At 39.5% G+C, this 8063-nt stretch overlaps 1 long non-coding RNA gene across 1 annotated transcript; it reads right to left on the bottom strand.

The window, feature by feature from the left end:
• Nucleotides 1–3146: 3146 nt before the first annotated feature.
• On the bottom strand, nt 3147–7688 carry LOC147582060 (uncharacterized). The gene is made up of 2 exons (XR_015249835.1): nt 7599–7688; nt 3147–3752 (listed from the first exon to the last, which is right to left on the bottom strand). It is a non-coding gene; the product is annotated as an uncharacterized LOC147582060 (long non-coding RNA).
• Nucleotides 7689–8063: the final 375 nt, after the last annotated feature.

Here is an 8063-nt window from a genome sequence, read left to right on the forward strand (position 1 = left end):
CCACAGTTTTTATGTTTTGGTATTCAAAACAGTGTCTCTTGCCATAGTCAGGCCTCCTATTTTGCTTTTGTTTATGTTGTTTATGTTTGTTGATGTGTATTTATTTATTTTGAGAGCCAGAAGGGGGGGGCAGAGAGACAAAGGGAGAGAGAGAATTCGAGGCAGGCTCCTCATGCTGTCAGTGCATGGCCCTGATGTGGGGATCAATCTCATGAACCATGAGATCATGACCTGCGGCCGAAATCAAGAGTCAGAAGCTTAACTGACTGAGCCACTCAGGTGCCCCAGCTTATGTTGTTTTAATTTTGAGTCATCTTTTGCAAATATTTTTGCACAGATACTTCTTGTGAATAACTGAAGTGAAGCAAACACAGACATTGTATCTGACTTTCGGGGACTCAGAACTGGATAAAGGGGGTGGATGATGAAATTCTACCATTTCACCAGGGATTGCTCTGCAAGGCTGACTGCAGAAGACTTTCAATTGCTTACCCGTGCAAGCTTTTATCACTAAACTGATAACTTCAGTTGCCTTTATTTACAGGTTCCTGTCGTTAAACATCCATGAACTCATTGATTGAATCCATGTGATTTTAAAGGCTGCCACATGGCCAAGATCCTAACTACAACTACAGAGAATGTCTCTGAGAAATTGAGATCAAACACTAAGAGCTCACACTTTCAGGGGCAGGATTCATTTACATTCTTTATGTCTCCTTAAGCAAGCACGACAATTTTTGACAGTCACAAAAATACTAATGCACTTACACTTGGTGTTATTTGTTAAGAAAGTGTATTCCAGATAGGAGGCTGGCAAAAATAATAAACAAAAAAGATAAGCATTGGTTATTTCATCACTTTTAATTCAGCCAATTATCTATTTAACCATTTATCAATTGATAGTGATAATATTTTGAATATCTACTATGGAAATAGAATTAATTACTAATAAGTCAAACAACAAATGTTCGCCCATAATCATAATTCATATGTACTGAGATACAGTCCCATTTCTCTAAAATACACCCTTTTAAAGTGTGCAGTTTAGTGGCTTCTAGGAAGTTCAAAAAGTTAGGCAACCATTACCACTCTCTAGTCCTGGAACATTTTTTGTCACTCAAAAAGAAACTGTATTGTAGTTATTACCATGCTTCCCTCCTCTTAGCCCCTGGTAATGACTAATCTACTTCCCTCTGTTGACTCGGCTATTCTTAGTATTTCATATAAATGGAATAATAAAATATATGGCTCTTTGTGTATGGCTTCTCTCACTTAGTATAATGTTTTTAAGGTTTAACCATGCTGTAGCATGAATTGGCACGAAAATTTCCTTTTTACTGCTGCATAGTATTTTATTCTGTGGATATGTCATATTTTTGTTTATGCATTAATTAGTTGGTAGACTTAAGCTTGTTTCCACATGGGGACGCATTGGGAATAACGTTGGTATGAACATCTGTGTATAAATTTGTGTACATATTTTTAAAGTCATCTTGGGTATACATCTAAGATTAGAATGGATGGATCACATGGCAACCCGTTAATTTTTTGAAGAAATGTTTTACAAAGTAACTTCGGTGTTTTATATTCCTCTCAGCACTGTAGGAGGGTTCCAATTTTCCCACATCCTTGCCAACACCTGTTATATTGTCTGTCTTTGTTATTATAGTAATCCTAAGTAGGTGTGAAGTGATATCTCAATGGAAAATAATTTTCTTAGCATGTGCAAGTGTGTGATATATGGCTAGATATGAAAATAGATTCATGGAGACATAATAAGATGATAGACAAAAACATATAAGGTATATTTATAGATATAGGAAGGAAGGAAGCTTCCAAACAAATTATTGTATTTTTTTTTCTGACAACTAGCATACTCAAGGTCAGATACTCTTGTAGAATTAGTGACTCCTTCAAAGTCACTGGCTTTGACTGGCTTTTAAAGGATGAACACTATTCATATGAAATGAGAAGAGAGAGAAAAAAAAAACTTTTCAAACAGAATATTTAAAATAATATTTCTGGAAGTCAAATTATACAAGTTATCATTATGAAGCACTAGGTAGATCAATTTTGCTTGGGTATGCAGGTTAACATTAATCTAATTGGGACAATGAGATTGGCAAAACGTATAACTATTGCAACTGAAATAGAAAAACAGAAGTAATAAGAACGATTGCACATATAATATTTTGAAACAATGCAAGATGCTAATAGATTTAAATGTCATAGGGGTGGGGCGCCTGGGTGGCGCAGTTGGTTAAGCGTCAGACTTCAGCCAGGTCATGATCTCGCGGTCCGGGAGTTCGAGCCCCGCGTCAGGCTCTGGGCTGATGGCTCAGAGCCTGGAGCCTGTTTCCGATTCTGTGTCTCCCTCTCTCTCTGCCCCTCCCCCGTTCATGCTCTCTCTCTGTCCCAAAAATAAATAAACGTTGAAAAAAAAATTAAATGTCATAGGGGTGGTACAGAATAATTAATGAGACTGTGCACTGAAATGTTCATGAAAATCTTCATAAAGAGATGGTATTTGAGTGGGTGAGGACACTTAGGTCACGTTGGTCCAATGTAAGAGGGAATTATTTAAAATTAGAGAAGATTTGGGCCACCTGGGTGGCTCAGTTGGTTGGGCGTCTGACTTCAGCTCAGGTCATGATCTCGTGGTTCGTGAGTTCCAGCCCCACGTCGGGCTCTGTGCTGACAGCTTAGAGCCTGGAGCCTGCTTCAGATTTTGTGTCTTTCTCTCTCTCCACCCCTCCCCTGCTCATTGTCTCTCTCTCTCTCTTTCTCTCTCTCTCTCTCTCTCTCTCTCTCTCTCTCTCTCTCAAAAATAAATAAACATTAAAAAACTTAAAATAAAAAAATTAAATTAGAGAAGATTGACGAAACCTCTACCTCCTATTTGGCTCATAGGAGGCAAGGCCCATGCTGCACAGTAGTATCCCATTGGATCCTGACTTTCTGGGGACTTTGGAGCTGCGATTGCTTCTTGACTCTTTGTTTTGCCAATCTTTTGAACCTAGCTAGACTACCAGCTACATCATGTTTATTTGAAAAAGAAAAAAGTATTTAACATGACAGTATTAATTAGCCGTATTATAACCAGAAGCAAAGTTATATATTGACAAAGGAATTAGGGAATGGCAATATTGGAATTCACCTGCTCTTTAAGGTCACAAATTGCTTCTTCCCACTGTGGGAGTAGAACCCTGTCCCCAAATGCCTGCTGAAACTGAAGTTTTAGGGAAGTATCTGATATGGATCATGTTCCTTCCTTGTACACAGGAGATGGAACTGGAAATCAAGAGAACAGTTAAGATGCTAGAAAATGACAACAACCAGACAAAACGATGAGGAAGGGGACGAGAATATGTGAAACGAAAGAGATAGGATTAGGCCAATCTGATCCTAGTTACTTAGAATAATAAGCCAATGTCAGAATGCAAACGTTGGGAGGTGAATATTTCCATTTCCCACAGTAGAGATCACTAAAAAGGAACTCCTAAGTTAGGCTTGGAAAAGTTGAAGGGATGTGAAGAGATAGATACACGGAGTTCTCTGGGGATACATCTGGTGATCCCATCTCTAGGTGGGGAGGTGATCAAATTGAAATGGCAGCTCCACTGTGCACAGGGTCAGGAACCAAGACTTTCTCTCCTGTTGCTTTGCTGTTGAGAGGGGCTGTGGGATGGAGTGCGATTCCATTCTCAAGGCTCACCACCAATGGCCGATTCCTCAAGCATTGCATACGTATCCTGGGAGCAAAAAGACGAGGAGGAGAAAAGAAAGTCACTACTATCCTTTAAAATAATTCTGAAAGAATTTATATTTACCAGCTACAACTTAGTCACCAAGTCTAACTGCAAAGCATGTCGGAAAATTGTCCCAGAACACCCAAGTGTTATTTCTACCCAGAAAGTGGGCAATGATATAGGGTAATAGATACTGCCAGAGTCGCTTTCATATCTCCTTTGATAATCAGTGCAAATCCTCTTACAAACCTGTAGTTTTGTGACACTCCACTCTTTTCCAATGGAGACAAAAACTGAGTTTCATGGCAGGGAGTAGCATTTTTTGTCTCTCCATATGCTGCCCCATTTCTCTTACTGTGGAAAAGTCAGCCGCTCGTTACAATGAGAAAATATTTCTCAGATGCCAAAAGCAAAGTTGATCTGTTGTGTAGAGTTGAGGTGTGATCTATAGAAACTTCTAGCTGAGCCCTAGACACTGATGGTCCTCAGGGTGTTCTGGGATTTTTATATTTCTGGTTCCTTTGGGGCACTCTGCTTAAAGTGTAGGATATATAGTTATGTTTTAATTTTAAATGTATTTCCATGATGCTCTCCATTGAATAAATACTTGTTGACCTAAATGCATGTCAATAATTGTGTTAGTCTTGATAAGTCCTTTTAACAGAGAATAAATATAGATAAAATTATATCTCTCGGACCCTCAGGTGCCTAGAGTATAATGAGTGGATGACAAGTGTAGCAACAACGAGGGGATATTTCAACAAGAACAGTGTCACCACACCCCCCCACTATTATATCATATATTTAATATATCATATTAAATATTATATCATATTTAATGTGTATATTCAACATATTTTATATTATATTATATTTCAGCATATGTTCGAGTAGAGATCAGTAATATATTCTTTCCATTTTCCAAAAGATAAATATTTAGTAACTTGCACTTAAAAGGAAAATAGGGGCACATGGGTGGCTCAGTGTGTCGAGCCTCCGACTTCAGCTCAGGTCACAGTCTCAGTGTTCATGGGATCAAGCCCCACGTCGGGTCGGGTTTTGCATTGACAGTGCGGAACCTGCTTCGGATGCTGTATCTCCTTCTCTCTCTGTCCCTCCCCTGCTCCCCCTCTCTGTCTCAAAAATAAATAAATATTTTTAAAAACAGGAAAATAGAGAAGAACTGCTTCTACCTATTTTGGAAAAGAGAAGAGATATAAATATATCCCCCAAAATTAAGGCATTGAGGGGAGCTTCTTTCAGATTTTCTTAAGTGTAAGCCTGTCTGCCACTAACATGTCCACCTAAGGATGATGCTGGATGAAGGTGTTTTTCATTGAAAACACCACAGCGTACTCAGCTGGAGAATTCTGCCCCTGGCTAGAATGACGAGGGTAGGGAGATTATCTATAGCATTAACAATATTTAATTGTCCCTTTCGTACGTGATAAATGGAAGTGATGCTTGTTACCTGCCACAGCTTGCCAGGCAAACAAAGCCATGTGCCCGCACTATTAGGCACTTTGGGCACAGAAAGCTGTGGAGTGCAATGTGATAGGTTAGGTATTACTCTTCTTGCAACATGGACCCCACAATAACACCATAAGCCACTGATTGCACAACATAGCATATGTCCTCAGATATTTAGTTTAGGTACATAAAACCTTCGGATACATTTTACATTGTTCTATCTAGCCTGTCAGACAGTCTGGTGCTGCAGACAAAAAGAATAGGAGTTTGACACATTTCGATGTGCTATATTGGGACAAATAAGGCATTTGAAGATGGGAAACTGCACAAGTTCAAAAATTTAATATTAATCTTTAAGCGGCGTGTCTGCTTTCAGGGTTTGGAAATAAATACCTAAGGCTTGTGTGATTGAAACACAATTGTGGTTTCCCATTTTTTGTGGTTCATCATTTTCATTACTTACACGCATCTAATTTAACCAATCATTTTTATTGGAGTTTTCTGATTTAAGAAAGGATATAAAATTACATTTTGTTGAGTTACAAATGTGACTACAATAGCTATTAATATTTCTCCAGGTCTGGTGTCCATGTGCTCAGAATGAGATTGTGCTATTTTATTAAATTCAAAAATGTTTCCGTTTTCACTGCCTTCTTCGTTCTGCATGATCTGTGTTTCCAGTGTTGTTCATAAAGGTTTCTTAAGATCTGTTGCTATAGTCACTATTATTCAACAAATATTTTTACAGTAATATACTCTATTAATACTTTAAGGAAAAGGATGTAGTATTTCAGATAAATGGATGTGTTTCTAACAATCCTTCTTATGCTCTAGCAGCAGAAACGATCTAATTCTGCATTTTCTAAATGCCCATATATACTGTAGAGCTATCACATATAATTTTGAAATGCAGGAACATAATGCTTTGAATACAATGAAGCTGGTCATATAAAAAAAATATATCCAATACGGGGGCGCCTGGGGGGTTCAGTGGGTTAAGCGTCCAACTTCAGCTCGGGTCATGATCTCACAGCTCATGAGCACAGAGCCTGGAGCCTGCTTCAGATTTTGTGTCCCTCTCTCATTCCGCCCCTCCCCAGCTCATGCTGTCTCTTCTCTCTTTCAAGAATAAATAAACATTAAAAAAATTTAAAATATCTCCAACATATAATAATTTGAAAAAAAGTACTTTTGGCAAATATAATCATTTAATTTTCATAACATTCTGGTAGAGCTGGACCATGGTCTACAATTTAGAGGTCAGATAAATGAGTCCCAAACAAGTCAATACATTCACTCAAAGTTATAGCTTAGGGACTTGAGGTCCAGGACCACACAGTAGATCTTGGACTCCAATCTGTGTCTCATTCTACTATCCCAATCTGCATGCAGAAATAGAATTCTTCCAGACCGGCAAGGTCAACCTCCTTGAGGCTCTTTATCAAAAGAAACTTCATAGTAGGCCAAATTAAGCCACACGTCAAAACATCTATCTTTTCCTGTGTTTATTAAGAGAACAAGCTTCCTCTTCTAACTGCTACTTTATATTTGTCCTTCACTTCATATCCAAGTGCTTTTTTATTTTTTTTATTTTTTTTTTATTTTTATTTTTTTTCAACGTTTATTTATTTTTGGGACAGAGAGAGACAGAGCATGAACGGGGGGAGGGGCAGAGAGAGAGGGAGACACAGAATCGGAAACAGGCTCCAGGCTCTGAGCCATCAGCCCAGAGCCTGACGCGGGGCTCGAACTCCCGGACCGCGACATCGTGACCTGGCTGAAGTCGGACGCCCAACCCACTGCACCACCCAGGCGCCCCACCAAGTGCTTTTTTAAAGAGGAGTTTACATTCACTTTATCTAGGTGGTAGATTTTTTTTTTTTTTTTTTTTTTTTTTTTTTGAGAGTGAGAGAGCATGAACAGGGAGAGGAGCAGAGGGAGAGAGAGAGAGAATCTTATGCAGGCTCCTGGCTCATGGGGCTTGATCCCATGACTCTAGGATCATGACCTGAGCTGAAATCGAGAGTTAGGTACTCAACCAACTGAGCCACCCAAGCGCCTGTTTAACACACACCTTTAATCTGCACTCTACTTTGGAGGTATGATTTTTTTGAAAACTTCCTTTTCTAAAATCCTATTATGGATTGACTCATGTCCCTCTAAAATTCATATGTTGAAGACCTAATCTCAACTACCTCAGAATGTGACCTTACTAGGAATAGTGGTGTTGCAGATACAATTAGTTAAGTTGAGGCATACTGGCCCTTAATCTGAGGGACATCCTTACAAAAGGAACAGATATGGGCATAGACTTATATGGACACAGGGGGGATACCATGTGAAGATAAGGGCAGAGATTGGAGTGATTTTTCTACATACCAAGGGATGCCATGCCAAGTACTGCCAGAAACCATAAGAAGCTAGGAGAGAACCATGGCAGAGATTCTTCCTCATAGAACTCACCAGCTCTGCCGACACTTGATCTCAGACTTCTAGCCTCTAGAACTGTGACACCATAGCTTTCTGTTGAGGAAGCCACTCAGTTCATGGTACGTTGCTATGGTAGCCTTAAGCCAACAAATACACACTTTTCTTTTCCTTTAGAAAATCGTTATTCTTGGGGCGCCTGGGTGGCGCAGTCGGTTAAGCGTCCGACTTCAGCCAGGTCACGATCTCGCGGTCCGTGAGTTCGAGCCCCGCGTCAGGCTCTGGGCTGATGGCTCGGAGCCTGGAGCCTGTTTCCGATTCTGTGTCTCCCTCTCTCTCTTCCCCTCCCCCGTTCATGCTCTGTCTCTCTCTGTCCCAAAAATAAATAAAAAAAAAGTTGAAAAAAAAAAAAAAAAA

Source organism: Puma concolor, chromosome B1 (assembly GCF_028749965.1).
Source record: "Puma concolor isolate L17-30 chromosome B1, mPumCon1.1.hap2, whole genome shotgun sequence".
Classification (NCBI taxonomy): Eukaryota; Metazoa; Chordata; class Mammalia; order Carnivora; family Felidae; genus Puma; species Puma concolor.